We start from the raw sequence: 12,244 nt of genomic DNA, 5'->3' as shown, positions 1-12,244 counted from the left end.
CTCCGAGGTCGATGTCATCCAGACACCAAATTTAGACTAAAAACAGATTATTATGAGTGGCAACGTCTAAAAAATTGCTCACGTAAATTCACCATATTCAAATATTCAAATAATACATGTCTGAAGTTTGAGACAGTAAGAACCAATCCAAAATCAGTTCTCTATGATTTCTTCATTTTTTTGCTGTTTTGCCTTTTTATCAATTTTGAATTATAACCTGTAATCCTTTGAGTGAATAAAAATCCTGTGAAAATTTAAACACTCTGGTGAAGTGAAGTTATTTCTCTTAGTGAGACCAAAAAAGGCTCTTGGAATGAAGTTTGTTCTTCAGAAGTGAGAGACGTTTCTTCATCCCTGAGAGGTGAGCCTTGGACTGCAGAGAACAGAGGGGACCCTGAACAGGACTGTCATTAATCAGTGAACCCAGGTCTCCTGCATGGGAGGCAGGAATTCCACCAGTTCTGATTGCAGTAATGTTGACAGAAGGTCAGCTTGGTTGACACACACGAGTTAATTCAGGAAGCAGATTGTATAAAATGTGTTCCTACAGAGACTCTTGTTCAGATAAACGGCTCTAAACCGTTCCTCCTCCATTCTCTCTGGCCACCATGTCTCTTTCTGTCTACTGCTGCTTGTTGGTTCTGCTCTCAGCTGTGAAAAGCTGGACGTCGTTTCTTTTGGACATTTGAAGACATTGGTCAGTGAGACGAGTCAGAGACACACTGCACCCTTCACACACTTCCTGCTCAGTGATCAGAGCTCAGGCAGGTCTTCAGTGATCGATGTGACGCTGCAGGAGGAACCTGGAGTCACTTCACTGCTCTCTGACTGAGTGTTGTGAGGGAGCTGCAGGCTTCTCTCTGACTGTTAGAAGGACAGAAAAGACTTGATTCAGTGGCTGTGATCAGAACCATTTCAGCCCAAATGATCAATGAACACAGTCAGACTGAGTGATGAGGGTGTGTGTGTTACTCTGTGGTTCTGCTGTGACTCTGCAGGGTTTAACTGACTGTAAATGAAATCATCGGAGCTCTGAAGTCTGACTCCAGATGATACAGATGTGTTTTCACTGCATTCCCATTCCTCTCTTCCTCAAAGAGGCTTTTTAAATCCCTCCTCTGTTCCCTGTTCACACCTTCAGAGCTGCAGACACCGTCACACTGACTCAGACCTTTCCAGGTGAGGAACTCTTCACATCCCAGAGAGACAGAAAGCAGCAGCTCCTGTGTCTCCGTCCCCTGAGAGACAGTCTCTCCTGTCCAACCCCCTCTGCAGGCTTTCCTCTGCCTCTGGAGCAGCAGCTGTCAGCCAGAGAGCAGATAAACCCCTACAGATAAATGATCTCGTTTTCGAGGGGATCCTCAGATTCATAACAACATAAGGAGCAGAGAAGCAAAACAAAATAAAAGATAGCAAAATTACATGTACATGTGAAAAAATAAAGTGTATACACATCAATAATAAGAACAAAACAAACAAAACCAAATAAAAAATAAAAAAACAATAAGAGACATTAAACAAAAACAAAACAGCACACGCACACACACACACACACACACACACACACACACACACACACACACACACACACACACACACAAACCAGCTCTGAATGCTCACCTCTCTCCACCCATCACAGTCAGCACAACATAGCCAAACATAGTCAAACACAACATCACAACAAAAATTTAAATCAACAGAAATGGACGTACAGAGCAAAGTAATTACAACAAAATAACAAAATCACATGGCCAAGTTTGTTTATGGTCGTACAAAGCAAAGTATTTACAACACAACTTAAAGATCAATACAAGTCATTTCTGGCCATTCGAGCAAACTAGAAACAATGGGAAGTATTTTGAAGATGTGTTAATAGAGCACTATGGAATGAAGTCAATGAAGTTACAGAACGGATAGATACTGAGCTGATTCACTTCTGTCAGAACCAGCAGAACATGAGCAGGAAGCAGGGGATGTAGATCAGTGGTAGAGCGTCTGCGTTGCATTTAGGAGGTCCTGTGTTCAATCCCCAGCATCTCCAGGTTCTGAGTCTTACATCCGGGTTCCTCAATTAGTGGACTGCTGTGGACCCAGGGCAAATGAATGGAAAAAGAACAAAAATCTTTCTTAAACGGTCCGTGTTCTGTGTGAGAACCGTTCTGCACCGCCTTGCTCTGAAGCACGCTCCCCCACTCCCACAGGGCGCTGAAGCCTGGACCCATGCTTGATTGTAAAAAACAAATGTGGACCTTCAAGATTTGTTTTTGAGGACCCCTGTCTTACATCAATATCATCAAGCTCATGAACAGAGGCTGAGTGTCTCTTGGTGGTTGTGAGATAAAATCCATCTCAAAACAAAGAGCTCTGGACATCCTCATGTTGTTGACATAAAGAATCTCTGAGAAATCCACAAGTGTCTAAAGTGGTTTGTATAGATCCTCTCTCACTGACGTTCCTTGATGTTGTTCTGTATTGTCCGTGCCTGCAGCTGTGATTGCCTCATTTATATACAGGAGAGACGGGTGGACTTGCTGGCAGCGTCTGAGTCTACTCCATTCACATGCCTTTTCAGATAAAAAAAGCTTGTTTGTCACCTTATGGGTCAAATCACTCCTCTGCTGTCTGATACATGGAAAGGGACAAATGACCCCTCTCTCGTCCTCCTAGTTTAAAAAGGATTCTCTCAGAGAGGGAAGAACAGACGAGAAAGCTGTCGCTCACAGACCTTCTCTGAGTCTCTTCCTCCCAGTCGGGGTTCAGACCAGATACTGACACAAAGCCCTGATAACAGATGGAGTCAGCCAGTCCAAGTTAAACACAACAAAAACACTTAACAATGTCTGAAAAAACCTGCAGATGACTCCAGAAGCCACAAGGCTGGTCGAGGCAACCAGAAAGAGAGAGAAATAGTAGCTGTAAAATGTTGGAATAAAAAGCAAGAAAATCATCTGGTAAAATCATATTTCCCTCAACAAGTCAATGTAGAAGTTGTTGAAACTCCTTCTCCTGGTCTTCTCTGCCATGATTGAGAGTAAAACTCCAGCGATCAGCAGCTTATTGAGATCAAATCTTCCTGAGGTACTGTGACCATTCCTGGTAGAAAGTGTGTGTGTGGAGGGTGATATGAGGTGAATCCACCTGCACAGCCTTCCAGCTGGACTGGATTTATAAAGGGAAAGAGCTGCATGCTTTATAAACCAGAGGATGTTTCTGCTTTTGGTGCTGCTAGACTTTTAGTGTGGATCCTCCACAGTGTGTGATCAGCGAGGCCCCTGGTCTGCAGAGTCCAACATCTGGTTCTTCCTCCTCTGAGTGAGCAGCATGGAGCCGGAGCTCCTTCAGCAGCTGTGTCACGTTGGTAAATCCAGGTGTGGCTTCGTTCAGCAGTCTGAACCTGTGCTGACGCTACGGGGTTTCCCTCCACGTCACTGGGGGCCGGTCGCTCCTCCACCAAGCAGATCATCACTCTGAATCTGAGGAGGGTTTCCACACTCGTTCCCCTCACTTTTAACTGGAATATATCAAACTAATCACATTATTTTCCTCTGGTGGACAGACTTCTTCTTTACACAAACCTGAAAACCATTGGTAGGAGAGAGCAAAGACAACTGAAGGGCTCGTCCGCGAATTGAACCTGGGACCTCTCACACCCGAAGTGAGAATCATACCCCTAGACCAACGAGCCAACACGTAGGTTATCATAAACCAGGCAGGTGCTGAAGCCTCCTGACAGCCTGGACAGTCTTCAGGTGGTTGTCCTGAGTGTGTTTCCTCAGCTGGTCCTCGCTGAGCGTCCTCAGGTCCTCCTTTGTCCTCTCTCTGTCTCGTCCAATCAGGAGGGAGGCTTTCCTCTCATTGTGCACAGCTCTTTCAAACATCTGGTCCGTGGGCCAAACCAGGGACTCCAGAGGCTCCAGTCCGGCCGGTGAGATGACTGTGCAGAGAGTTGAGTCGTTGTTCCATTTTCAGCTGCAGCAGGATTGAAAGAGACGTTTCACTGGACGCTGATCCAGGATACAAAGTTTAAAACTGACATGATGTTGAAGCTGAACTGATTTTGAAGATATTACATTTTCATGCTGCTCTTCTATTTATTCACACTAAAACATTTGGATTTGTGGATGTTTGCTCATTATTCTGTTGTCATTTCTCTGCTCTGACCTCCTCCAGTTTCTCTCTCAACTAAAATCACTTTGACAGCTGATTAAACTCTGCAAACACATTTTTATTGCATCCCACTTTTTTCCACCATTTTTCTGGAGAATTCACATGTTGATTTTGTGCAGCTGGTGGTTAATAAAAGTGCCTGTGTTGCAGTTTGTCAGTGACTTTGATCCAGACGGGTATTTATGGTAAAACTTTATATATCAGATTTGGATTGTATTTATTCATTTTGAGAAAAAATCTTTATATAAGATTTTTGGGATATAAGACTCAGACCTACTGGGTATTTAAATGATAACTTCAGGGAATTTAAATAGAATATGATGGATTCTGAAGCTAAAATCTAAATGACAAAGTCCAAACTGCTCCCTGATCAAAGAGTGAGTGCAGAAAAGAGTTTCCTCCAGTGGTGCAGCGTCTCACAGCCATGACTCCTGCTGGGCCGCTGTGCTGCTGAGTCCCTCACATCCTAAATGAAACCACTGGAGGACTCAGCTCTGCTTCTCTCCAGGAACCATGTCCTCCAGCTCTTCTGTCTGACAACACTGTTTTGGTCTGCTGCCTGAAAATAAGGCCGTTCACACTGCAGAGGCTTCAAGAGGAAACACTAAACTCTCACTGTGTTCTGGTGTCTGTTTACACCACAACAGAGCTGGAGACACTGAAAACACTACTTTTTAGAAACTGCTCCCAAGATGGAACTTCTCCAGAGCTCTCAGGCTCCGTCTCCTTGTTGACAGTGGAAATGCTGCTGCTGGTCATGAACATGAGATCAGACAAACCTCCAACACAAAGACAGAGAAGATTCTGAAATTTAACTCAAAGGGATCCTGGTTGAGGACCACAGCTGAAAGCTTTGGTGGAGAGTGCAATCATAAAGCTAAGGGCTCGTCCGGGAATTGCACCCGGGACCTCTCTCACCCTAAGTGAGAATCATATTCCTAGACCAACGAGCCGACTTACTCCTGAATTAAAAAGATTCAGCTGATCGTCATGAATCAGTCAGGTGATCAAGACTCCTGACGACATCCTGGCGAAAGGAAACGAAAAAGTCATTAATGACTTGAATGATGGTCAGTTTGAAACAATTAACAATTTCAAACAATCCTCCTGGACATAAACGGGCCCTAAGTGAGCCCAACGGCATGCTGGGAGAGCTGAAGAAACCACAGTCCTGGGGACTGAGCTCCAGCAGGGGACTAGTTCACTTTCACTCAGCCACGTCTCTGTCAGGAACATCACAGCTCATGGCATTCAGAGAAGTCACAGAGGAAGACTCTCTCAATGTCAACAGAACCTCAGAGACTTCTCATACTTGACAACATCAAGATGAAGCACAGCATTTCACCAGGACATGAGTTTTGGCCACAGATACCTCAAAGCATCATGATTTGGACTCAGTCAAGGATCTGCCCTTGTAGCATCTGAACAGGGATTTGAACCCTGGACCCTCAGTTTAAAAGTCTGATGCTCTACCATCTGAGCCATCCAGGCCTGACAGCAGGGTCTTTTGTGTCTCTATACCTCTCACTTATGAGTGAGACAGAGCAGACAGCTGAGAAAGAGGAGCCTTGTCTGACTGACTGACTTTTTTGACCAGAAATGTTTCAGGTTTCTGCCGTAAGTTTAATAAGATGATGTACAAGACGCACTGTCATGGAGAAAAATATTCCTCAATATCTCAGTTTTTATTTACATTGAACAAAAAGTGGCATGTCCAGAACGATTCACACACAAGTTGATACGTCAGCACCATGGACAGCTCTATCAGTCCTGTTCCTCTGGTTCCTTCTCAGTCTGACTCCACTCGGTTCTCTCTGGCCGGCCTTGGCCCCGGTCGCTTTCCATCATGCAGAGTACCGACTTGGTGTGGGTGGAGTCGTCATAGCAACGTGACACAATGGACATATGGAGACATACTGCAGACAATCAGCCATAAACATGAATAATATCTGTGTTATGACATGCTCTGTCTTCAGTTAGGGTCAAACACCAATGTAAGAAAAAGACAACTATGATGCTAATTTGTTGACATGATGGCAGTTTCGAACATTGAGCTTCAGCAGTAAACCACTTGTTAGAGTCACTTCCTGTATGTGGTGAACTTCTCTTTCTTTCTTTCAAAGCTACAGGACTCCACATGTTAGGTTAACCTACTTTAGCACAGAAATTTATGAGAGTCAATAAAAATCATTGAATTGACATCAGTCTCCTATCAAACTTTTAGAAAACGACATTTCATGAGCTCCAATTTTACCCCTGTCAAAATGAATATGGCCACAAGAGGGCGCTGCTGACATGTGGAGCAGTGGCAGCAGATGATCCAGAATACTTTATTTTATTATCATGTAAAATAGAGCAACTCCTGGAAACTCTGTTTGAGGAAGAGACTTTGAGGAGCAGCATCAGTTTCTTCATCATCTGATCATCTCTGTGCAGCTCCAGAAGGATTTTTACAGATGTTACAGATGTTTGATTCTCAGTGGACCACACTGAGTGCTAGAGGAGTCTCAATGTTGATGTTACTGTAACTTAAAACTGTGAGTGGGCCAAGTCCTGATCCTCCAGACAGAGTCGTGACACTGTGTGCCAGTTGGTGTTAGTGGGGAAGAAACAGCATAACGCCTTCAGTCTGGACACTGGGGGACAGTCCACCCACAGCCTTCAGTCTGGACACTGGGGGACAGTCCACCCACAGCCTTCAGTCTGGACACTGGGGGACAGTCCACCCACAGCCTTCAGTCTGGACACTGGGGGACAGTCCCCCCACAGCCTTCAGTCTGGACACTGGGGGACAGTCCACCCACAGCCTTCAGTCTGGACACTGGGGGACAGTCCCCCCACAGCCAGTCTTCACCCAGCAGCAAATAGTTAATGATCTCTGGAGCTCTGCAGATACAGAGGCCTGACAGCACTGACAACATAGAAATAAAAAGCAGAACGCCAATCAAGCCGTTCTTCTAACATGGAGGCAGCTGTTCTCCTCAGAAATGTGGGGAGTTTCCCAGCCAGCAGGTGGCGCTACAGGCTAAAGAGAAGCTTGTGGAAGTGAGTGGTGGCAGTGAAATGTGTCCTCTGCCAGGTTTTCCCCTGAACTCCATCCAGTTGTCTAAAGTGTGTGTGTCAGTCTGGAGCAGAGAGTTTGGAGTGAATCCAGCCCCGGCTGAGCTTCTAGTGCTTCTAGAGGAAAGCAGCAGCTTTGTTCAGGGCCAGAGTCCTGGTGGAAATGAAGTCTGGCTGCTCAGCTGCTGTGAAGTCAAAGCTTTGAAATGAGGTTCAAGTCAGGGCAGTGTATCCTGGAGATGTTTGAAGACTATTGGAGCAGATCTCAGCAGATCAAAACACACTGCAGGCACTGAGGACTGCTGGCTGCACAGCTAAACACTCCCTCAGAGGAAATAGAGCCATTAAAGCTTTAACTTTCTGTCAGCTGAAAACACTCCTGACGGGAATAAAAGGCCTTTTTACTGCTCTGAAATCAGCTGCTTGGTTTTTCACAATAAATCAAGGTTGAGAAGGAACTAAACTCAAAACTCAGACAGATCAAAGCAGTGAAGTGATGATTTCAGTCCAGATCAGCTCAGAGAGGGAGGAAGGGGCTTTTTTTCTGAATCCCAGCTTTATATTGACATTAGGGGAGTAAATCCCAGCTTCATCAGCAGATGATATGATGTCCATATTTCTGGATCACCACACCATTTTTGCCCAGATCACAAAGTCTGTCACCAGACGAATTCCACTGGATTCTCCAGCCTGCAGTCGATACGATGCTCATCTCACCATCATTTACATTGATATGAACTCACTGAAAACACTGAAATACCATTGAACCATTTTATTTCTAAGGTCTTTATGGTGTCAGGAGTTAAACAGAGCAAACAGGATTCTTCTGGAGTTAAAAAGAAATGAATCAAATGAAAATAGAGCACTATGGTCTCACATTTCTGATGTTTCAGAGCATTTTTTCTCAGTGAGCTTAAAGAGCCTTGATGAGCTTTCAGTCATACAGAACAATTCCCATCCTGGAAAACCAGACTCAAAGAGCTTCAAGTCCTCTTTCCATCAATGAAAGCAGGGTTTTAGTGGAAAGCTTCACTCATGTTTTAGTGTGTCAAACAGAAGAGTGTTGAGAGAAGTGAGCGGAGATCCCTCCTCACCCTGTTCTTCCAGATGCAGTTCACTCATCCTGCATCAGAGCTACTAGATCCAGGAGCCTCTTCTTCTGGAGGAACTTTTGATTTAGTTCTCAGTCCAAACAAAGTGAGACATTTCAGCTGAGAACCAGTTGAACAAAGGTAAATCCTTCAGCAGATCCTTTGCAGGTGATGATCAGCAGCTCTTTGGCTTTTACTCTACAGCTGTCTTGTAGTTTTCTTCTCTGGAAGGTTTTTCTTCCAAAAAGCAGCTGATCAACATGTTGAGGAGACAAAACTCTGCTCTGAAGGCACAGTGTCTCCTGGTGCTGAATCCAGGCTCAGAGGGTCCACTGGGACCAGGTTTAGCCAGGAGGGAGCCTCCAGCAGCCTCCCTCCAGGACCAGAGATGCTGAGCTGATAGACTTGGCAGCCTCAGTGTGGGCCAGCTCTCTGGAGGTCTGGACAGTCCGGCTGGGTCCACAGTGAAGGAGGACCAGAGATCCTCAAGGGCCGGAGACTTTTAGAAAGCAGGACATCATCTGACATGACAGAGAAGACAATATTTTAATCTTTCAGAGGGAAATCTCTGGTTTGTTCACTCCTCACACTGATCAGCTGATTGTTCATGAACTCATTCACTGCTCTCTAACACTGAATCACACACTTCCCACAGAAGGGAAACACACACCTGGTCCAGGGTTTGAACCTGAGACGCCGTCACCAGGTCAGGCTGATCAGCAGCAGAGTGAAGAGCTGGTTCTCAAGCTGTGGCTCTGGGCCCTTCTGCAGGTCATTAAAACAAAAGTCAGTATTTTAATCATAAAGCAGCAGCTGATCTGTTCTTCATGAACAACAGTATTTCTAGCAGCAATCCTGAAGCAGAATGTGATCTTAGTGTCTGGTCCCACAGCTCTCAGCCTCGTGTTGGACACTCTGGAAAGTTGATCTCTCTCCTCATCGCTGAGGAACGGCAGCTTCTTGAAGCTGGTGTCTGAGGCAGAGGCTCTCTGCAGGACATATGGCTGCTGGAGCTCCTGGGACATGGTCTGCTTCATCTCTCTGACTGAACCGGAGTCTTCCTCTGAGATCATGCAGCGCTCCAATCACTGAGCTGTGAGAGGAGCAGTCATAGACACTGTGGCTGCTCTTCCTCACATGATGGTCGTGGCTCTTTCCACTGGTCCAGGAGTTGAACCAAGTCTTCAGCTGCTGATGTCTTCTTCACATCGTCTGTCTGGAGGGATTTTATCTGGCGGTCCAGAGGATGTAGCAGCTGGAGAAAGCCGTCATTCTGGACCACACTGTGAGCTCTCATATCTTTACAGATGGAATCTGAAACGGCGTCTGTTCTCCTCAGCACTCTTTCTGAGGCTCTGCTCAGTGTTTGTGGAGAGAAACTGGTTAAAGCTGGCGTGACGTCGGAGCCAGCATGGGGGTGGAGTCCCTGCTGCTGCTTCAGTTTGTTGTTTCCCGAGTATTTGAACTCCCACTGGCTCTGTTTGCTGACGGCTGAGTTTTGTCTGTGAAGCGTCTTTCCTTCCAAATCCCAAATATTTCCTCACCGCCGCTTTCTCTCACATCCTCCTCATTTGTGTGGACTTGGGGTTGGAGCAGGGCCCCCAGACTGCAGCTGCTGCTCAGAGCCTTGTAGCAGAGCAGCACACTGCTCCACCGGGTCGCCACATGGTAGAGAGCTGCTGGTTCTTCAGCTTCTCTTTGAGGACACTGCTGGCTGTGGTCCTGATGCCATGTGCTTCACTCTCCCAGGAGGCGTGTGACCATCAGGAGCTTCAGACCGGCTGCTGAGGCCAGGTGGACCGTGTGTGTGAAGCAGCAGGTGTGTGTTGAGCTGCTCTCGATAATATAGATGTGTGTGTGTGTGTGTGTGTGTGTGTGTGACAAAACACACTAACAGCTCAGCAGTGTGTGTGTGTGGCTGGTTGAAGCAGTGGAGGATAGGCTCCGCCCCTCTGACCCCGTGTTGTGTGTGAGCAGGTTCAGAGTGAAAGGCCGGTGTTTCCCACAGTTCCTGTCTCAGACTGGAGGACTTGTGTAGGTGTGTGTCCTGCTGAGGAGGTTGTTTCCTGCTCTGCTGACTGGCTGAGGGCTGTTAGTCCATTGGGAACCATCTTCCTGCAGGTTCCAGCAATGAGGGCCACTAATGTCCACATGGAGCCTTTTGTTGTTTCAGTCAGTTGTTTTTGTGCAGCAGGTGGTTGGAGCTGTTGCTCGGGGGCACTCCAGAACTGTCCAGGTGGCTGCTAGCTGGCTAAGAGTCAACCGGGTTCCTGGGCTCGGTGCTTCATCCATCCCGCCACCAGCCTGTATGAAGACCAGGCTGAGTGTGATGTGCTGCGGGCACATGGTGGTTTTTTTTGTACGGACAGTTTCTCGTTTCCTTTCCTTTCAGATATTTAGGGAATATTTATCCTGTTTTGTGTTTTGTTACTTTTATGAAGTAATTATCTTTTTCTTTTTTTCCGGTTTTGATTGGAGCGAGTCGCGCCGCCGCGCTATAAATAGCAGCGTGGAGGCGGCGCTCCTGGTCGGGTCGTTCGGTCTCTCTCTCTCGCTCGCTCGCTCACCCACCTCGTTACACCTGTCGCCAGGTGCGCTCGCCGGCGCGCCTTGGACTCCGGCTCCGACAGGCTGGCATGTTGCTGCAGGGCATGCTAGCCCACCAGCCGGCTTTGTGTTCCCTTTTTTCCGGTTTTTTCCTTCTTTTGGATCGCTGTCTTTTTCCGTCCAGGTGTGACCAGCCGTCCCGTTTTCGCCTTTCTTTGATCGGGTTTAGTTGGGGTTTTGTCTTTAGTTTGGACGAGGGATCAGCTTCGACGGCTGCATAGCAGCTGGGCTGTGAACTCGTCTTTTTCTTCAGTTTGGCTGGCGCATCTGGGCCTCCTTTGTTTGATACTTTGTTTCATTTTGATGTAACTTTCGGGGCACGGGTGATGAGGGTTCCTTTTCCCCCAGAGCTCCGTCAACTCACCACACGAAGACGCCGACTCTGTGGAGAATATTCAATAAATAATTGAACCCTGATCATTGTTTTGTCCTGTGTCCCTGAAGAATATGTTTGACTCCTCGGGTCGTAACACTGAGAGAGTCAGAGAGTGTTGGTTCAGCAGGCAGCAGAGGATTATGGGCCATATTAAAGCAGCTCTCATGTGGTGGGCAGAGTGGAAAACCTCTTGGTCTTTGTCTCTGGTTGTTGGTCTCCAGCTAGAGAACAGGTTCATGTCTGTAAATCCCTTTTTCATTGAAGTGCCTGAAGTAAGAAGTGAAAATTGCTTCCATTGACGATGTTGTTAAATCTCCCAGTGTGAAGAATTCCTGCAGTCTGCGATGTGCGTACGCATTTCCTCATCAAATTTGACAATCTGAGAAAATGTTTCAGTCTGTTAAACTGACATGACTGCTCCATGCTCCACTGACCAGACCGTCTTCATCGTCCTCGTTCTTCCTCATGACTGCAGAACAGTTATGTTCTGAGACAAACACAAACTCTTTGGGAAAGACGTGTTGTCCACATTACTGTGACGTCCTCCATCACTTCAGCTTCCTGTCACGTCTGAAGCCTCGTTGTCACTTCCTGTGCTCCTGCAGTTCTCCAGCTGGTTGTGACAGAGCTCACACCTTCTCTCCTGCTTCTCAACTCTGTCTCCTCAGCGTAATGTCCCTGCTGTCCTCATGAATAACATTTAAAGTCAGGACCTTCAGGGAGGATGTGACCTGGCTGAACACATTCTACAGTCCTTCATCTGCCTGTCATGGAACACACACACACACACACACACACACACACACACACACACACACACACACACACACACTCTGGCCCTGCAGTCGTCACAAGCTTGGCTGAATACAGCAGTGACTGGATTAGGCTGGTAAATTTAACTTTCACATATCTGGTTCCATCATAAATGTTGGTGCCTGGACAC

General features: G+C 46.6%; 2 non-coding genes across 2 annotated transcripts; both read right to left on the bottom strand.

Annotated features, from left to right (window-relative positions):
- Positions 1–3,613: 3,613 nt before the first annotated feature.
- On the bottom strand, positions 3,614–3,685 carry trnap-cgg (transfer RNA proline (anticodon CGG)). Its single transcript has one exon. It is a non-coding gene; the product is annotated as a tRNA-Pro (tRNA).
- Positions 3,686–5,585: 1,900 nt separating this feature from the next.
- On the bottom strand, positions 5,586–5,658 carry trnak-uuu (transfer RNA lysine (anticodon UUU)). Its single transcript has one exon. It is a non-coding gene; the product is annotated as a tRNA-Lys (tRNA).
- Positions 5,659–12,244: the final 6,586 nt, after the last annotated feature.

This window comes from Salarias fasciatus, unplaced genomic scaffold, assembly GCF_902148845.1.
Source record: "Salarias fasciatus unplaced genomic scaffold, fSalaFa1.1, whole genome shotgun sequence".
Taxonomy (NCBI): Eukaryota; Metazoa; Chordata; class Actinopteri; order Blenniiformes; family Blenniidae; genus Salarias; species Salarias fasciatus.
Note: the sequence above shows the minus strand (reverse complement) of the source record. Positions and strands in the feature narration are given on the sequence as shown.